The sequence below is a fragment of the Cryptomeria japonica genome, chromosome 3, assembly GCF_030272615.1.
Source record: "Cryptomeria japonica chromosome 3, Sugi_1.0, whole genome shotgun sequence".
Classification (NCBI taxonomy): domain Eukaryota; kingdom Viridiplantae; phylum Streptophyta; class Pinopsida; order Cupressales; family Cupressaceae; genus Cryptomeria; species Cryptomeria japonica.
In genome coordinates, this window is record NC_081407.1 from 960747220 (window position 1) to 960768874 (window position 21655).

Sequence of the window (21655 nt, forward strand, 5' to 3'; positions counted from 1 at the left end):
CAATTTTCAAATATTTGAAAGGAACTATTGATTTTGGTTTATGGTATCCTAAAGATGATGATTTTACTTTAAGTGCTTTTATTGATGTTGATTGAGAAGGAGATGTTGATGACCAGAAGAGTACTAGTGGTGGTGCATTTTTCTTAGGAAAGAGATTGGTTTCTTGGTTGACCAAAAAGAAAAATTATATTTCTTTATCTACTATAGAGGCAAAGTATATTGTTGATGCTAACAATTGTACTCAAGTAGTATGGATGAAGCAAATGTTGAAAGATATCATAGTAGTGTATGATGAGCCTATTGCTATCTATTGTGACAATTCAAGTGCAACTAAAATTTTTAAGAATCAAGTGTTGCATTCTTAGACTAAGCATATATCAATCAAATTTCACTTTTTGAGAGATAAGGTAAATGAGAAGGAAGTCATATTAAAGTATATGCCTACAAAGGAACAAATTGCAAACATTTTCATGAAGCCTTTGCCTAAAGATACTTTTGAGTATCTCAGAGAGAAGCAAGGGGTGATTGCCCCTCTTGACCAGAACTAAGATGCATTGGTATCCATCATCCCGGTACATTTCACAGTCATATCTTGTGATCCAAATTGATGAGTGGAGGCTAGTGTATACTTTAAGAAATCCCCTATCAAAAAATTGTATAAAATCTTAGCAAATATTTAATTTTTTAAAAGAAAATAATAATTTTTATTGGCGAATCTTTCCTTTTTTTAATGAAAAATATTAATTTTATTGACGAATAAATTCATATCAAATTTTTTTGGTAGAAAATATTGGTGAATATTGGAAAATAATAAGAGAATGCATTAATTACTATTCAAAATCCTTTCATTTAAAAAAATAGCTTTTTATAGAAAAGTAGGGGCTTGAAGGTGGAAATCATTAATGAGTTTAAGGCTTGCAAACTCTAATTTATTTAGTTTCTACCATTAATTTAAAATAATCTAATAGCCCTCTTTGTATTTTGTGAGATAAAATGTACCAACAATTCAAAAGAAATTTCAACTCTCACAAGCATTATGTTGACAACTTGTAGGTACAATTTACGTCATGGAATACAATATAGGTTACTAGATTATATTTTAAATCAATGGTGGCAACTAAATATTGTTGATATAACCATAAACTAACTAATAAATATGATATATTATTGGTGAATTAATTTAGATTTATGCAATAAATTATAAAATGGTGAATCTGATCTAATCGTGTATCAAAAATTGTGGCAAATCTTTGAGTTAAAAAAATTAATAAAAGAAATTCTCTGGCGATTTACATGACACTAAAATAAAAAATTGTAAAAATGTAGTGATTCAAGTCACCTTAGAAGTTGAAGTTATTAGCCAAATTTTGATTCCCAAATTTCAAAAAATAGCCAATTGGCGAATATTACCCACTAAAGATTTCACTAGTGGAGGCTACTACTCAAGGGGAGTAGTCAGTAAGTCAGTTTTGTGAGTTAGTTTTTATGTTTTGTGGTGCAAATATGTGCCTTTTCTATTGAAGTCAAAGGGGGAGAGAGAGTCATGTGAAAAAATATGAAGAGTTTAGGGTGAGAGAGTATCATAAGAGATTTGGGAGAGAAAGATTTTCCTTTTCTTTATCATTGATTGTTTTTCACATCATATGTTGCCATCAATTCCAAAGGGGGAGATTGTTGGGTGTCTGGAGATATTGTTGGTCGTATGTTGCAAATATATGCTTTAATGATATCTGAGAGATGTGTTGTCATTGATATCAACATATTTCTCTGTTTCTGATAGTGATTCAGTGAAGTTCAATGAGTTGGTTTGTTCAGCATATTAATGATCAGAGTTTGCAGATTAAAGGGTTTGTAGAGGATTGTGTATAGATGATTCTATATAATTTTCAGAAGTCCACATGAATATTTGAGTGAGTTATGAGTATTTGTGTTGTGGCTAGTTTTTCTGTTGTTCAGTGATGATGGTGTTCAGTATTTTGATCTGTATTGCTCTCCATTGTAATATCTTGTTCTACGGATTTGGAGGAATGTTTGGGATGTTGATGTGTGTCTTCAATTCAAGTGGTTCATGATTTGGAGCTCCGCAAGTAATTTTTCAAGGTTGATAGTCATTCCAATTAGTGTTCTTTAAGTTCGGTATAATGGTGATGTGATTCTAGTAATCTGAGTTTGTGTGGATATTGTTGTGGTAATTCATGATGCTTGTGGATGTTTCTAGATCATGTGTCTTTTGTGTTGGTGGTCTGCATCAATCGTTGTGCACATAATTGATTATTTTATCTAGAGTTTTAGTGTTCTTCATATTTGTGGTCGACCAGATGCTTGTAGTGTGTTGCAAATGTTCGATGCATAATTCTTGGAGGTGTTTTATAATTGAGGCGTGTGATATGGGTTTGTTCTATGTCTTGGCCTACATTGCTTGGTCTGCATTTGATATTTTAGTGTGTGTGGTTATATTTTTGTAATTAGGTGATGTGTGTTGAGTCGACCTTGTGAAGAGTTGATGTCATGTATAAATAAATGTAATTTCTTTGTAATTCAGTGTGCAGTGTGTATCAATGAGAACATAATGTATGTGCATTGAATGTATAAATATTTCAGAGGAAAAGGAGTGTGAGAAGGAGTTTTTATGTACTTAGATCTGTAACCAGGCATTAAGGAGATGCTATTTTTTAGTTCATGATCTTCCGGATGTAATCTGAATCTATTTGTAAGACAGTGAGTCTTCCCTAGGTTGTACCCCTTGTTGTTTTTTAGCAGTGAGCTCCAGGCAATGTGCATGAATACATGTGCATTCCCCTTTGTAATATTTCATATACTTCTAATAGAGTATCACCGTATTGTGGGTAAGTTCCCACCTTTTTTTTTTCCCTTGACCGGGTTTTCCACATCAAAAATCTTGTTTTTATGTGTGTTGTTGATGTGTTGTTGATTTATGCTTTCATGCTTTATAATTAGATCTTAAGCATAAGTTTGATTTGTGTAATTTTTTAGATAACCAATTCACCCCCCCCCCCTCTTAGTTGTCTACTAGTTATCAAATCTATTTCATCAATATCAACCTCCACACACAAACACCAAAGCATATCCAGACCAAAAAGGCATTATGTAAATAAGATGCATCACCATAGTCAATGAAAAATAAAACTAGCTGACAACACAGAACTTAGAACACAATAACTTCACTTTCTAGCTAAATTATCACTACAAAACTAAATTGGAACATTGCACAAACCAAATAAATATTTCCTCAAAGCCACAACACTTGAATCCATAAATCAAAGAACCATCAAGCATTCTTTTGACTAGTTCTAACAAACTGCCACTATTAGAAATAACAACAACTAACTCCACCATCTGAGCAATAAAGGAACTATAAAATTGATAGTACAACATACACAGATCATGAACATTATATCTGAAACCACACTCTTTAATCTTCACATATCAAAGGAATGCAAAACATTCTTCCATTGAGACATTGAAAACTCTTTCCTACATAAATATTGTTTCTTCCATATTGAAACTTCCACCACACCAACCTTTTAAAAATACTTCAACCTTACTTAATATCATTACTAAATAATACAACATCAGAACATACATTTCCAAACCATCTACAACACATAGTGACATTAATGACATCATGAGACATTTTAAAATTAATGACAAGACAACACAACAACTCAAGTTCCATCAGTTTGACACCCCTTGAAGTAATTATGAGTGTTGTCAGACTTTGACGAGGTTGTGAGAACCATGTTGAAAGCTAGTGGTAGTTCTAAAAGTGAGCTCCATCACCAAAAAAGAGTTGAACATTGGAAATTTTAAAGAAAATGTTGAAGGCTTGGAAAATGGGTGGGACCTCCATTAGTTTTGAAAACCTTGTCAAACTTTAACCTAGTTGTGAGAAACAAGTTGTGGATTGATAAGAGTTTGAAAACTAAGTAAAAAGGATGAACAAAGAAGAAATAAGACGACTTAAAAGGGAGAGGAAATCTTGTTAGTGAAAGGTAAGGTTTTTAGAACCTTGTTGGAACCCAACAAAAAAAATTGACAAGACTAAAGAACCGAATTTTGAAAAAATCTAGAAGGAAAGGTAAATAATAGGTGAAAGAGAGGCTTTGAAAACCACTTCCAGACCTAAAAAGGTTCTAAAAACCTTGTTAGAGTCTAAAGGAGGTTTCAAATCTAGGGTAAAACACCGACCTACCATAACTTGGTGAATTTTCGATCTTTTTCAGTAGGTTTTTTTGCAGATGGCTAAGGAAAAGGCCCATTTCTACTTTCTCAAATAAGATACTATCAATGAGCACTAATGGGGGCATGAAATGACAATAATTACAATAGTCATAAAAGACCGTAGAGAAAAATTCACCACCATTATCCAATCTTAAAACCTTTAATTTTCTCTGTATCAATTTCTCAACAAGTGTTTTCAATTCTTTAAATATAGACATAATAACAAATTTATCCATCAAAAATTAGATTCATGAATATCTAGAATAATCATCAATAAATGAAACATAGTAGTGAAACTTTCCAATAGATAGTACATCCACAGGACCAAAGACATCACTATGAATTACCTCCAAAACTTGTTTAGCTCTAGTAATTCTAGATTTAAATGATACTCTATGTTGCTTTCCATAAACATAGTGTTTAAAAAAATCAAAATCAATAGATTTACCTGACAAACCATCAACCATTTTTTTATGAGGGTTTTGAGACCCTTCTCACAAATATGACACATTCTATGGCACCACAACTTATATAATATAGAGCTATCAATTAAATTAACAAAGTTACAAAAAGTAGAAGCATCAAGGCTAATTAGTGCCACACCTATTACCCTCAACTAAAACCAAATTCTCTCTATTTAACTTGCAACCACTCTTTTAAAAAGTAACATCCACCCCTGAATCATTTGTTTTAGATATAAAAATTAAATTCCTAGCTAAGCTAGGGATGTGCAATACATCTTTAAGGATTTTAACCCTTCCATCACTAAAAATAAATTTTACATCCCCTTGGTCTACAATTTTTCTATGCTATTATCCCTAAGGAAAACTTCCCCACCATCATAAGCTGAATTTGCTGAAAACTGCTCCTTATGAGGAGTCATTTGGTAGGATGCACTTGAATCTATTAACTAAGAGTCATCATAATTCATATTAGTAGAAGCAATAAAACACATCAGTATTTTCATCATCAAAGGATTTATCTATAGAAGAATCATCATTTTATTCTTACATTCCTTTTTGAAATGCCCTCGCTTACCACAATTCCAAAACCTCAATCTACTCTTACTAGATGTTTTAGACCTTCACTTGGACTTGGAACAATCCTTAGACTTGTTCTTTTCGCCCTTCTTTGTTTCCTCCTTATATCTACCTTTTATGTGCAATGCATCTTTATACCCTCTAAAGTCCTCCACATTTTCTTTGAAAGTAGAATGGGAATGAGGGCATCTAACTTCAAATCATCTGAAAAACAACCACTGACTGCAAGAATAATATTGTCCCAAGATTCAAGTAGTGAACATAATAATAGAATTCATTTATCCTCTTCATCAATCTTTACATTAATTGACTGCAACTGACTAAGGATTAGATTAAATGATTTTAAGTATTCTGCAATCAAGTCTCCTTCATTCATTTTAAGAGAATATAACTTTATTTTCAAAAATAATTTGTTAATGAGACTCTTAGTTTGGTAAATCTCTCCTATCATATTTCATAATTTATATGCAATAGTCTCATTTAAAATATTTAATAGAACAAAAATAGATTTAAACATAAATGAATAGTGTCACGAGACTTGTTTATCTAAATTATTTCAATTCGTAGTGTCATAAAATTGCAACCCTAGCAATTTTAGACAGTATTAGGGTCCTCACACATGCAAAATTGAATCCCCTAGCCTGATCGAAGACCGAAGATTACTCAACCCTTGAAAATTGCTTCTCCCTTGCCCTTTGCACCACCCTAACTACACTTTGTCCTAGAGAAAAGGGTAGGACAAGGGTGTGGCACCCCTGCTCCTACCCTATTTTGGGGCAGGACCCTTCCTAATTCTGCATTGAAGGTTGTGCAGTGAGCGGGAAAAACTTCCCCGATGTCAATCTGTGATGAAAATTAGTTTCATTAACCATAATTGACAAGTATAAAAGTCACATTCCCCCTTCCATTTTGGCATTGGATAGATACATGAGATCACCCATTCAATCATTCAAGAGCATTCAAGCATTCTTTTCCAGCATTGAGCATTCTCAAGTCTCCCTTCAAGGCTAGGTGTTGCATTCAAGTCAAGGATTCAACCATTGAGGAGGAAATTCATTCCAACATTCAACTTCATACAAGAATTTCTACCTACATTCTATCTACAACCCAGGTGATTTACATTACAGTCTTTCAGTTACATTTACTTGCAAGTACTTTCTTTCATTACTTGGTTAATTCTAAAACTGGTTTTGACCTGAAGGCAAACCCCCAATCCCAACCCATTTTCCTCTCTTTTCTATGTGTAGGTTGCAGGTGCACAGTTGTACTTTCGGATTTGGACTCCATTTGTAGAGGCAAAAAAACCCTTTTTGTTTCGCGGATTTTTTGAAGGACCATGTACATTCCCACCACGGTCTAGGCAACTTTTCCTCAAATTCGCAGGGCGGCTTTGTCTCAACATATTACTGCCAGATCCAAGTACACAGCTTCATCCCACACTTCGATCTCAAGTTATAATCATTTCTTTATCACTTTTTCACTTAGTCTCTAAACATAATTCAATCAATTCCTTTCCATTCCAAATAGAAGAGGGGAATAACTTATCATTCCCATTTCATTCAGAATTATATCTTCTTCTTTGGAGGTTGAATCTAGTGAATTTCCCCCCCCTCTTCCAATGTAATGTGTCAAAAGTGTTTGAAGGGAAATCCGTATTGAAACTCTCATCTCTCCTTGGAGGGAAAGGGCAGCTTTCCTCTTGATCTCTCATTCACACATTTTTCACCCACCATTACATTTTAGTGACATTAAATTTTGGTGAACCCGACGTCTTCAATGCTTTCCTTTGAACAAAATTGCATATTTTTCATTTGCAAGTTTCAAATTTCTACGAACTCAGTGGTTAAATTATTAAAAAACCTAGTTTTTAAAATTAAAATTGAACTTGTGATTTGTAAATATTGTTTGTGGTTATCTTAGATCTGAAAAAAACATTGTTTGTCAAATTCAATTTCCTCATTGTCTTGTTCAATTTGCAAATCAAATTTATAAAATTAAGCGATTACTTGTTAAAACCCTAATTTTCAAAAATCATCTTGAACTTGTGCAAAAATTGGATTTCCATTTAATTTTCAGACTTATGATTGTTCTCAGACTTGTTTTCATTCCTACAATTCAAATTTTCAATTTCCCTCCTTTTTCCCAAAATTCAAATTTCAAAATTAAGTGGTTAGGTCATAAAACCCTAATTTTCAAATTTAATTGGATTTTGTGCAAATTTCAATCAATTTCATTCCAATTCAGATTTCTAAACATTTTCCAAGGTGTCCCTATATATTAGATTTGACATTTTTTTTCAATTCCTCTTTTTCTTCTAAACCCTAATAGGGTCCTATTTTTACATTTGAACCTTAATTTTTCCCATCTAGAAATCATAAAATTCGCCAATTTTTTGGGGTTAGCTTTGAAATCATCATAATATTCATCCCTAAAAATTTTGAAAAAATTTGGTCAGACCATGTGCATTCCCGCCATGGTCCTCAGCTTTTTCCCAATATTTCGGGAGACTGTTATGACTATATTTAATAGCCTAAATCCAGAAGATTGGCTGATTTTGTTGATTTTTTATCCCTCTAGAATCGAAAATACCTCCAAAATTTAACATTTCAAATTTCAAGAAAATTTTTTAAATTAAGAGGTTAATTATTGTCTGCCTTGATTTTAAAAATTATGATTTTAAAATTAAGTGGTATTCCCTTGGCCCTAATTTTAAAATTCCAATTTCCTTTCATTTTTGGAAATTGTGTCATCCTCTTCTTCCAACAAAGTTCAAATTGTTTAATCAGTATTTTCTTACATTTTGCATTAATCAATTTTGTAAGCTTTGTTCCAAAATTCAAAATTAAAATTTTTCCTCTAGTGCATGAGTTTCACCACTATTAGTCCTACCTATACTATCCCTGTTAGACAAAGCATTATAATTAAGGCCTCCCAAGGTTTAATTACCAAGCAAATGGAGCCTAATTTTGGTAACTTCTTTAATGAGGATCATGCTAACTCTTCCCATCCTACTCATGTGCCTATTCACCCCATTGATGAATCCCATGATGAAGAAGAAGCTTTAACTAGGGTCTCTATAGATCAACTTTCCACATTAGATAATCAATTTGATAACTTTCAACATCCCAAGAATACCCTAATAGTGAAGCTCTTCCATTAATTGAAGGTCTTAAATGCATGATTCAAAGTGACTAATTTCATTGGTAGATATAAGCATTTGTGTGCTCAAATTTCTTTTCCTGTACCAGATAATGATATTCAAAGAATTTTCATTTCTAATTTGCAAAAATATGTCAGGAAAAATCTTCTTTTGTCTAAGTTTACTTCCTTTCCGCAGTTGTGCGCAACACTCCATAATTATAAACTTGTTGTGAGTAAAATGGAGCAATCCACTCCTATGCCTTTGAGTGATAAGGGAGAGAGTGTTCAACAACCATTTGCAAAGTTCAAACCAACAAAAAGCTTCATCAAGTTTAATGATACAATCAACAACCACAATGTGAATGCTACAACAGTTGTGCCTCCTATTTCTAAATTTTTCCAAATAGAAAGAAAATTTACTTCTTTGAATGAATCTTTACATATTATGTATCAGTTGTTGCAAAGAAATGTTATCAAACTTCCTCCTATAAAACCTATTAACCCTTCTAAACTTGCATCCCCTTATTTTGATAACAATTCATTTTGTCAATTTCATCATCAGCCTGGTCATGATACTGAGAAATATTTCACATTGAAAAATAAGATTCAAGATTTGATGGATAATAATACGATATTTGTGGCGGGTGTGAATCATAAAGGGAATAAATCAGTAGCTCCTCCTAATCAAAATCTTAATATTTTCACTGATCCCTTGCCTTCTCATACCTCTAACGTTATTGAGATTGTGCCTACTTCTTTCTCTTATGAGTAATTCACATCTATGGCTCCGAACTTGGTAAATATGGTAGAAAAACAAGATACGCCTAAGGATCCTTGTATTACATTTGACCTTAGTGAGACCATCATAACCTAATGGCCCTTTATACATAGTTGTGAAGGCTAAGGATATACCTTTCCATGGTGCCCTTATTGATCCCTCTTGCATGGTTAATATCATCACTGAGGAGTATATTTTCACTTTACGATTGTATAAACCATTATATGATGCTTATAATATGGTTGTGAAGTTATTTGATGGTTTCTCTTGTCCTACCATTGGCACTATCACCCTTCCTATTGAAGTTCATACTAAATCCATGGATGTCAACTTTGTTATCATACCCTCTTCTAAGCAATTTTGAGTGAAGTTGGGCTATCCCTGCCTATCTTCCATGAAGGCTATTGCTTCTCCAATCCACAAGTGTGAAATTTCCTCACAATGGAGAAATCATAACCGTGAACCATGGCTTATTTTGTCCATCTGAAAGAAGACCTACTATTCCTATTGATTTCTTTTGGCCTAAGCAATTTCAATCTCTTCCATCAAGGAGCGATGCTCTTTTTCAATCTTATAAAAAATGGAAGAAAGATATGATCTTATCCTTACATCAACCTACATCCCCAACACTTGGCATTCCTATCATACTTGAAGATAAAGTTCTTCTCCTCATGGATATAACTAATCTCCCTCCTAAGGAAGATCTTCAACCTATTCCTATCGATGTGACTATACCTTCTCCTAAGAAGAACAATAATATTCTTCCTAAGGTTAGACTTGTACCTCCTCCTCATGATGGACCTAGTCTCCTTCCTACACCTAATATTCCTCCTTTGTATGGCTCAGTTCCACCTCCTTCCTCTTATCGAGAGAAGAGGTTTGCTTCTCCTCTTGTTCAACCTAAAAGACCTCAACCTAAACCTTCAACTATCAAGGAGAGAAACATTCATACTTTTTCAAGTGTTCCTCCTCCATCTCAGCCTTCCACTAAGACTCGACAAAATTTTTATGCGAGAGAGCACTGACAAAGATGTCCTATTCGAGCTCATGAAGTTGTCCCTCAAAATACTCAACCTCCTAAGACTCCAACAGTTGACATGATTCCCTTTTCTCCCAAGCAAGATGTTCAACCTACATCTCCAAATTATAAGTTGCACAAAACATGTAATGGCTTTACTCCTCTTTGTGTTCTTGCTCCTCTTTCTCTAAATTTTGATGAAGAATTGGATGAAAATGTTATTCATGATGGCAATACAACTCCTAATGCTTCTAATAGTGAGTATGAATATGTTGATTTGGACAAGCATTTATCAACTGAATTTTCACAAACCCTAATCCTATCTCCTAGAATCGAACGAAGTGACTTACAACATGAGCATAGTCCTTGTTCAGATATTGTGATATCTCCATTTGTTGTGCTTGATGTCTCTCCTTTGGCATGTTGCTCGCCTTCCCAAAATAGTGATTAGCAAGATCGGGAGGCGGATGTCATTCTAGATTAGCAATATTATCACTGTAGATCTTCTCTCTCTCTCCTTTCTTCCTCTTTTCTGACCATTCTTCTATGTGTATCCTTGTTCTTCTATTATCCCCTTAATGTCTACTTGGGGACAATGCAAAGCATTGAGATATTTTCTTGGTCTCTTTCATGTTGACTCAAAAGACTCTTATCTTCCCTTTCTTCCAAGGAATTTTCCTTTTTGGGGGGGAATGACGATTATTATATGCACATACATATATGATATACATGAGTTACCATTCAGCATACTCACCCTGAGGAAAGCAAAACTACCTCGTGTTTTATGTTCATTATCCTTGGGTTTGTTCCTCGATTGGGGGATAAATCCTTGCGATAATGTGCTCCCTCTCTTCTCTCTCTCTTGGGTGTATCCTACCTTAAAGCAATCACTCTTTATAAGGCGCACATGATTTCTTTAACGTGGGGGCATACACTTCGCTCATATTTCCTTCTTGATACTTATAATTACTTAGTGAACTTTGTTGCTTCATAATCTTTGGTATCCTTTCTTTCATGACTCATAGTGAGGGGAAATTTACTACTTGCAGTCATGGTTCTCCCCTTCTCGACCTTCCCTTTTACTTTGTAAATCGAATTCGTAAGATCTTAAGTCTACTGGGGGCTTGGCGCATCTTACCTCCTTAACGTGGTAAAAATCTTTCAATCTTATTTCCTTGTACTTTACTGATAGTATTGGCGTACTCTCATACTCTCGGTAAAGTGGGGGCTAAATGTAGTGTCATAAAATTGCGACCCTAGAAATTTTTTTACTGCATTAGGGTCCTCACGCATGCGAAATTGAATCCCCTAGCATGATCAGAGACCAGACACTGCTCAACCCCTGAAAACTGCTTCTCCCTTGCCCTCTGCACCACCCTATTTCCACTCTACCCTAGATAAAAGGGTAGGATAGGGGCATGCTACCCCTTTCCCTGCCCTATTTTGGGGCAGGATCCTTCTTAAGTTTGCATTGAAGGCTGTGCAATGAGCAGGAAAAACTTCCCCGATGTCGTCCTGTGATGAAAATTAGTTTCATTAACCCTAATTGAAAAGTATTAAAGTCGTATTCCCCCTTCCATTTTGGCATAGGATAGATACATGATATCATGCATTCAAGCATTCAAGATAATTCAAGCATTCTTTTCCAACATTCAGCATTCTCAAGTCCCCCTTCAAGGCTAGGTGTTGCATTCAAGTCACGGATTCAAACATCGAGGAGGAGATTCATTCCAACATTCAACTTCATACAAGCATTTCTACCTACATTCTATCTACAACCTACCTTGAGGTGATAGAAGGGACCTGATTTGCATGGGGGTCATGCATGTTGGCGCACTTGTATCATGACCTACACTGAGTTGTGTACCAAGGATCAGCCGCGTTATTAGCAGAGGTGACCGTGCTTTAGATATTGGCATGGGAGCATTTACCTATCACACGACCATTGGCTGACAGAGAGAGACCTGTAGGCAGGCCTTATGTTGATGGGTATCCAGGTATAATTGTCTAGGGAAAGCTAGGCAAATTGGAGTACTAGCGATGGATCTTAGATGATCTAGATACTGTGATATGGAGGCTATACAGGGATTGTGAGATTTCACTCGAGGATGTAATGGAGATACCGTATGTATTCATGGCGCGATATCAGATTGGATCGACACCCTATGTCATCGAGTGATTCCTTTGTATGAGGGTGGTGAGATAGTATGGCAGGATATAGGGGATACCACAGGGTATAGCTCATTATGCTCGCCGGAGATTGGATGTGGCTACTTGGGGGCTTTCTATTTCATATGAGCAGGCCTATGTAGAGTATCGATCATTGGGGCCACTTGATTGGGATTATCTTCCAGGTGTGATGGATAGCAGGATGAGACATGAGTACGTCGTGCATTGTAATGTACACAAGTTTCTAAGGCTGACACGTCCGGATGAGCCAGAGCCAGTCTTAGATGAGGATGATGAGAGGCTATGACGCATAGCTCCTAGACGATGGAGGGATGGTAGGGGGGGAGGAGGTGGAGGCAGAGATGATAGCGGAGATGGAGATGGATATGGAGGAGATGCAGAAGATCATGGTGCTAAAGATGATGATGGAGGAGATGATGATGGGGGGATGGGGGAGATGGTCAAGCATTGGCAATGGCCACAATAGGCACACCAGGAGCTAGCACTTCTAGATCTGCTAGAGATGTATATACAGATTGGATGGCCCAGGTGGTCAGATGCAAGAGATCAGGTCCAAGGGATCAGGGGGATCAGGTTCTAAAGTGGGAGGTTCCCCCAGTTGAGTAGGTACCTATGACAGTATCATGTGCTAAGCAACCATAGGAAGAGGCACCTCGACGGATCCTCATTAGGATGTCGTCTAATCACCAACAAGCTCAGATTACAGACTTACAGGCTTAGGTTCAACAGCTAGAGAGTCGACTAGCAGAGAGGGACTCTTAGATGGCCCAGCTAGAGACTCAAATGGCTTCTCTCCTAGTTGAGAGAGACGCAGCTAGAGATAGGTGTCGGCAGGCCGAGGCACAAGTACAGTTGTCAAGAGAGTCTATTTTAGGGAAGACTGCCCTGAAGATGATGTGCAAGGGGATCCGAGAGGCTGAGTATTATAGGACCTTATACTTTATTATTGTTCCTCCTGATCGGAGTAGGAGATCGAGACAGATCCAGACTGAGAGTCGAGGAGTGATAGGGCCACTTCAGAGAGCTCCCCTAGGTGGGGACTCAAGTACAGGGGTAGCAGCTGGTGTTACTATACCTGCCGCATCAGGACAAAGTTCCGCTCCGTGTCCTAGTGGTCACACTGATATGGGACATTGATCCATTCATGTACACACCTTTTTGTGATGAGATATTGATGATTCCTGTGATGTATATTTGTGATGTATCTCATATATTTTGTGATATCATTGTACCTTGGACATTGATCTTGTTTTGATGATATGATATGCAGTCGATCCTATTCGCTCTACATGACCTATGAGATGATGGATGCATACTATTTGATATATGATTATGTTGTGCAGTTACTTTCATGATGTATGCTTGATGTATGCTTTAATTTCTATATGCTTATGAATTCTAGATGATGGATATATGATGATGCAGTATTCACATGATGTATGCAAATGCAAATATGTATGGTGATGTTTATAATTGCTATGTGATGTATGTGCAATCCAATGCTTTCTATGTTTATGATACTTTAATAATTTTCTCATGCATGTTAATATGAGATGGATGCAATGCAATGCAATGCAATGGTGCTATTTTATATGATTTGAGATTAGATGAATGCCATGCAATGATCTAACTAAATGAATTAATGATTTGATGTTTTATATGAATGATGTCTTAGTATGCAATGGTTACATGAGATGAACTAACTTATCATGCAGGATAAATGAATTGATTATTTTTGTTATTGTCCAATATACTCAATCACGTAATAAGAGAGACAACACCATGTTAGTCTTTGGCCTTGGAAAAGGAGAGCATTGTGATCCCATGCAGAATGAAATGCAAATCTACTTTAAAATGCAAATGCAAAAATGAAATGCAATGCAATGCAGTGATCGGACCGGTCATGGAGTCACTGCTTTGTTTCATCATTGAGCCTTTAAAATATGGGAAGTGAGTGCAAATATCAATGGTATAATTGAACCATGATGACCTAAGCACTACTTTCCTGGGTTTTGATATTGCAAGTTAGCACAAGCATCAAGGTAGAATTTAACCAAGATGACCCGAGTGTTGCTTGCGTAAACTAGGCAGTATTAACCATTTCTATATGCAAGTCTGAAATGTCTTCCATGATACTTTGATGATCATGTCCGAAGACAACTTTGCACATACTAATGATTAATTTACAGATAGTAGACAAGAAAAATATCATGTTCCTTCCTCATTCCTCTAGTCAAAGACATCCTGAAGTTACTCAGAAATCATGATAGCGAAAATTAAAATAAAATAGTTGAACCATTATTGCCAAAGTGTTAAAATCATGAGTCAAGATAAATCATCCAATGATATGTGTTTCACCATTTTTAAATTGATATGTGATAGTTAATGGTTGACAATGTGATCTTATGTTCAATGTTCGATGTGTCTTGGTTTTTTGCTTGACCAGTGTTGTCTAACTGTTGTTCTACCTGTTTGATTAAGCTCAAAATGATCGCAACTTTTTGCCCCCAACCAAGTTCAGGATTTTGCCCCCAGCCTAGAAACAAACCTTATTATGATATAGTTAATGATCCAAACCATGACAAGAAATCACCTGGGATGCTTGCATATGTACAAAGGATTTATGATGGATATGAACAGCGTTGATGGAAAAGAATGCAAGCGGAAGGATGCATGAACCAATAGATGCAAGAGCTAGCTGACAGATAGCGCCTGTTTGCTAGGTTTTCACCATCTGTTTTTATTGCACTTTTTCTCTTTTTTTAGTTTTTTCATTGTTTTTCATTGTTTTTGTATTTTCTGCTTTTTCACTATTTTTTGGATTTTCTGCTTTTTCACTATTTTTGGATTTTCTACTTTTTCACTGTTTTTTGGATTTTCTGCTTTTTCACTGTTTTTGGATTTTTCAGACATAAAACTTCTTCAGATGCATGCTATTGATGGGTTCCTTGATTTGATCCCCATCTTGTGTTGATAATTGATATGCTCCTGACCCAAATATTGTTGTGACCACAAACGGACCTAACCAGTTTGGTTCAAATTTTCCCTTCTTTTCTCGATCTGACTGGTTTCGTGGATTTTCCTTTAGTACTAGTTCCCCAACTTGACAGATTCGTGGTTTGACCTTGTGATTATAACTTCCACACATTCTTTGTTGATATACTTTTAAATGATCAAAGGCATTTTTTCTTCGTTCATGGATCAATTCTAACTCCTGCAGTCTAGATACTCATTGTTCTTCATCTGGGATAAGACATTTTAATGATACTCGTAGAGAAGGTATCTCTACTTCTATTGGCAGTATTGCTTCGGATCCATAAACAAGAGAGAAAGGTGTGGCACCTATTGGAGTGCGAATACTGGTACGGTAGGCCCATAGAGAAGGGTTTAATTGAATATGACAATCTCTTCCAGCATCATTCATTGTCTTTTTGAGGATTTTCAGAATAGTTTTGTTTGATGCTTCTGCTTGCCCATTCCCTTGTGGATAGTAGGGTGTGGAAAATCTGTGTTGGATCTTGAATTTCTCACATAGCTCTTGTACATCCTGATTCTTGAACGGTCGCCCATTATCGGTGATAATGGTCATGGGTATTTTGTAGCGACAGACAATGTAGTTCAAGATAAATGCAGCAATTTGTTTCCCTGTGATATTTGTGAGAGGTACTACTTAAATCCATTTTGTGAAATATTTTGTAGCTACAAGGATGAATTTGTGACCGTTAGATGAAGAAGGATTTATTTTTCCTACTAGATCAAGACCCCATTAAAAGAAAGGCCAAGATGTTACCAAAGCATGAAGTTCTTGTGCTGGTGCATGAATCAGTTTCCCATGGATTTGACATTGTTTGCATGTTCTAGCTATCTAAAAAGAATCTCGTTCCATAGTTTGCCAATAATAGCCCAAGCGTATGAGTTTTTTTGAAAGGGTAAGACCACTTGAATGAGTGCCACAAATGTCATTATGGACTTCATTTAAGGCCTTCTCAGATTCTTCTTGTTCGAGACATCTTAAAAGAGTACCGTCCAGACCTCGTTTAAATAGGGTATCTGTGACAAGAGTAAAATGGGATGATTGGCGAATAAAGTTCCTCTTTTGGTTCTTTGATAAATCGGGAGGTAGGGTGTTATCTTTCAAGTAGGTGTAAGTTTGGGCATAGCAGGAGGAATCATACCCAACAAGGTGATAGATAGTTTGGGAATCAGGACAATTATGAGCAGGGTAAAACAACTCTTCCATCAGGAATTCATAACACTCTTGATTTTCCTGTGTCTGAAGTAGAGAAGCAAGTGTTGCCATGGCATCTGTTGCTTTGTTGTCATTCCTTGGAATTTGCTCAAAATTTATTTCTACAAAATACTTCTTGAAATCATCTACCATTTTTTTGTAAGGCATTAATTTGTCATCCTTTGTTTGGTAATCATCATTAATTTGATTGATGATGAGCTAAGAGTCTCCAAAGACTTGAAGTTGTGTAATGTTCCATTCTACAGCCATTTTGATACCTATAACCAAAGCTTCATATTCTGTTGTGTTTTTGGTGCATGCAAAGCTTAGTTTGTATGCTTTCGGAATTGTATGACCTTGTGGTGTAATGAATAGAATGCCTGCTCCTTGTCCATGCTATGTATATGAACCATCAAAGTATAATTGCCATGTTTTTGTGGTGACTGTTAGGATATCAGCATCAGGAAATTCAATTTGAAAAGGACGATCATCTTGAAGCAGTGCCTCAGCTAGTTGGTCTGTAATGACTTGTCCCTTGATAGTTTCTCTGTCTACATACTCAATATCAAACGCACTTAGAATCATGATCCATTTTTCTATTCGTCTTGTCAATGTTGCCTTGCTGAGCAAATACTTCAATGGATCGATTTTAGCTATCAACTTGATGGAGAGATAGTAAATAGTGTCTTAATTTTTGAGAAGCAAATACTACTGCCAAGCATGCTTTTTCTATTGGGGAATAGTTGAGCTCGTATCCTACTAGTGTTATGTTGATGTAGTAGATGGGCTGCTCTTTTCCTTCATTATCCTGTTGTGCGAGAAGAAATCCTAATGATACTTCAGTGGTCGATACATAGGGCAATAACGGCTTTTCTAGAATTGGTGACATTAGAATGGGTGGTTGCATGAGATATGCCTTGATCTTGTTGAATGTGTCTTCACATTGATGGTCCCATTTGAAATGAACATTTTTATGCAATAGATGAGTAAATGGTTGACATTTATCTGCTAGTTGAGCCACAAATCTTTTGATTGATTGGAGTCTTCCTTGGAGTGATCTGAGTTAAATTATATTCTTGGGAGATGTCATTTCCATGATTGCCTTTACCTTAGTTGGATCTACTTCGATACCTCTAGCTGAAACAATGTATCCCAATAGCTTGCTTGAAGTGACACCAAAGGAACATTTCTTAGGATTTACTCATAGCTTGTATTGTTCCAACCAGTCAAAGATTTTTTGTAGTATCTTGATATGTTCTTCTCTTTTATATGATTTGGCCAAGATGTCATCCACATAATCTTCCATGAGTGTATGCATCATGTCATGGAATATCATTGTCATAGCTCTTTGAATGTGGCACCTGCGTTCTTTAGCCCAAAAGGCATGATGTTCCAGCAGAAAGTACCCCACGGACATGTGAAAGTTGTATTTTCTTGATCTTCAGGTGCTATTTTAATTTGATTGAATCCGAAGAAACCATCCATGAGAGAGAACATGGAGTGTTCAGCTGTTAAATCTACAATGATGTCAATGTTAGGCAAAGGAAAGTCATCCTCTGGACATGCATTATTAAGATCTTTGAAGTTTGTGCATACTCTGATACTTTTGTCTAGCTTTGAAACAGGAACAATGTTTGATACCCATTGAGGATATGCTATAGGTCTGATGAGTCCTACATCTAGTAATTTTTTTAGTTTTGCTTTGACCAGGAGAGCAATATGTGGATGCATCTTTCTTAATTTATGTTTGACTGGTTTGGCTCCTGGATTGACATTTAAGTGATGCATAATAAGCTTTGGATCCAATCCTGGCATGTCTGCATATGACCAGGCGAAATTGATTTGTCATCATTTAAAGAATTCCATATATTGTTTCCTTTCTTCTTCTCATAGAGAATTTGTTGGATGTAGGATCTTTGGTTGCTCTGTTGTCCCAATGTTAACTGCCTATGTTGGTTCGATCAAGATTGATAACCTTTCTTGATAGTACTCAGGTAAAGTGTCAAATCTCCCATCTTCCGGCTCCTCAAGGAGGTTTTCACCTTTAGATGCATCCTTTCTTTTTACTTTTTCCTGATCTAATATTGCCAAGAAATAGTTTTCAGCATTAGACCTGATATTGTTTTCTTTATTTTCCTTTTTGTGACTAGGAGATTTGGCGCCCACTTGACTGGAAGATGCATTTCTAAAATTCCTAGTGGAATTTATTGTGGGTTCAATTGCATTAAGATATACGGATATGGCATGGTCATTCAGAAAGGTATCAATGGCAGTATGTCCTTCATTTTCCAAATCTATAAGTTGAGGGTGGATTAGAGGTAAGGGGTCATCAGGTTGAGATGTTTTGATAGTATTTAGGGTCATGATTGAGTTATCAAAGTTTTCGATATGTATGTCAATGTCTAGAATGGTACCCTCATTAGAATGACCTCGCACAAGAAGTTCTTGATCGTCCTCAATTAAGTCCAAGTCAGTTGAATGTGATTCTAATTCAAGTGAACTAGTTCCTAACGTTTGCCCTGCATACGTGTGAACTACATCAACTCCTACATCTTCTTCAAAGAAATTTTCTTCAGCTGATTCTTTAGAATGATAGGAACCCCATTCCCATTCGTCAAAATCTGTCTCACTTGCAGCTTGCAATCTACATTTTTTTTCATATAGCTTTTGATGTGTTTCTTTTGTTTGTCTTGCTTTATCTTTTCTTCTTTCATATTCAACTTCTTCTGGACTGAGATTGAGTTTTGTCAATTTTACTATCATCTCTCCTTGATTAGTACTAGGTTCATGCTTATTTTGATTGAGAGTTAATGTTGCTTGGGAGGTATCATTGGTTTGTTTCTCTTGTTGATTTGAGGATTGCTTATTTTTCCATTTCATGTTTGTTTGTGCTTGTTGCTTTGCAGATGCTTCTTCCCTTTCAATTGCAAGTTGTTCTTATCTATTTTCATATTCCTCTTGGTGCTGATTAGAGAATGTGTCTTCTGGTAGAGTAACTTGTCCATACCCTGAGCCTACTTTGTCTGTGGCCTACTGAGTATGAGTTTGGATGGGTTCTAAGATACCTTCTTTTCTTTTTCCTATAGGACCTGTTCCAGTGTATCCCATCCTTTAAAGAATGTTGAGTCCTTTTCCATATTTTCAGTGGGTATTCTGACATTGTTGACATTTTGTTAAACTTCTTCATCTTTGTATCGCCACTTTAGCATATCTTTGTCTTTTGTCTCCTCTGATAAGGTTCCAACATTAATGAATGCTCCATCAAATATCGGAAGATATTTCACAATTGGTTGTTGTTTAGAGTTTGATGATTTTCCAAAGGATTTAGGAGAGAGTGGTAATTGTGATATTGAATATTCTTTGTTCCCTCAATCTCTTAGTTGCATTTTTTTTTCCATACTTGATAAAATAGAGGCAAATGATTATTCCTTGGATTGTGTGTTCGAAGATGATGCCTCCCTGTTATGAGGAACAATCACTTCTTGGGCCATTTTTAGATTGCTGTAGTATTGAAATGGATTTGAATCTACAAAGATTGTGATTTCTTGTCCATTGTAGGGAAATTTGACACACTGATGATATGTTGATGGGACATCTTGCAAGCCATGTATCCATGGTCTTCCCAGGAGTACATTATATGATAAGTCCAAGTCTAGAACTTGGCATGCTAGGTCTTTCTGCAAAGGTCCCACTCTGATGGGTAGTATCACAATTCCCTTGGAGGAATGTTCTTCTTCATCATAGGCTTTTATGGTGATCTTTTTCAAGGGATCAACTACATCTTCTAAATATCCTAAGGCACGAACAAAACTCAATGAACAAATATTTAGGCTAGCTCCACCGTCTATTAGAACACGTTTAGCTCGTGTTTTGTGAATAAGGACTTCAATATGCAAAGGAGTGTTGTGGGGATGTTGCAAGGACACGCCGTCTTCTTCAGTGAATGATAAGAAATGAGGGGTTGTGAGGTGCTCCACCATGGTTTGGAATTGATCTATATCAAGATCTTTGGATATTGTTGTATCAATTAATGTTTTTTCTAAAATTTCTTTGTGTGTAGGTGAAAGCTTTAAAGGTTCTAAGATGGATATTTGTGGGGGTGTTTTTTGTAATTGATCCACTAGATTTTATTGTTTGGTAGTGGATGACGTGTTTGTTGTAGGAACCGGCAAAACCACTTTGGCTTTGCTTCATGTGATGACATGAGCGGGTTCTAGATGTTGTTTCTCTTTAACCACGATCACATTTACCACATTGTCATATGTATGAGCATAGTTTACCTTTGCTTTACCTTTACCATTATGCCATGTTGATGATTCACCCTTCTTATAGTTAGGAAGCGGAGTTTTGAAAGTTGTGTGAGATTTGTTTGTTGTATGTCCATCCACAGTTATTATTCCATTATCAATCAAATCTTGGATGACATGTTTTAATCATTGACAAGCATCTATTTGGCATCCTTTGTTTCGATGAAAATCACAATAATGGTTGTCATTCCACCAAGCAGGTTTTACCTTGGGTTCAAAGTTTCTTTCTTCTAGTAAAGTAATCAATTTGTTTGAGATAAGAATTTTTAATGTGGATCCAAGAGGTTCACCAATGTTTGTAAATTGTCTTCGAAAGAAATTTTTGATAGTTGTTTTTTGGTGATTGTTGTTTTGCTGAGCTACTGCTGAGTGACTGGATAAATTAAAAACTGGTTGCTTTGGTTTCATATTGTTGTTATCCAGTATCCCATCATTGACGACATTACGATTTCTATTCCAAAACTTTGTCTTATCATTGTGATTGTTGTTGTTAGTGTTGTTAGGAGGGTGAACTCCTTCTTTGAATATTTTCAACTCACCTTTCTTTATCATGGCTTCCTCCATTCTAATTCCATTATCAATCATTTTTCCAAAAAATTTATTTCCTTGCATTTTTAAGTAATAACTCATTTGATCATTTAAGTTGTCGATGAATATGTCCATTTTTTCATACTCTAGCACTGTACTAGGATACCGCGAAGCTAACCATAT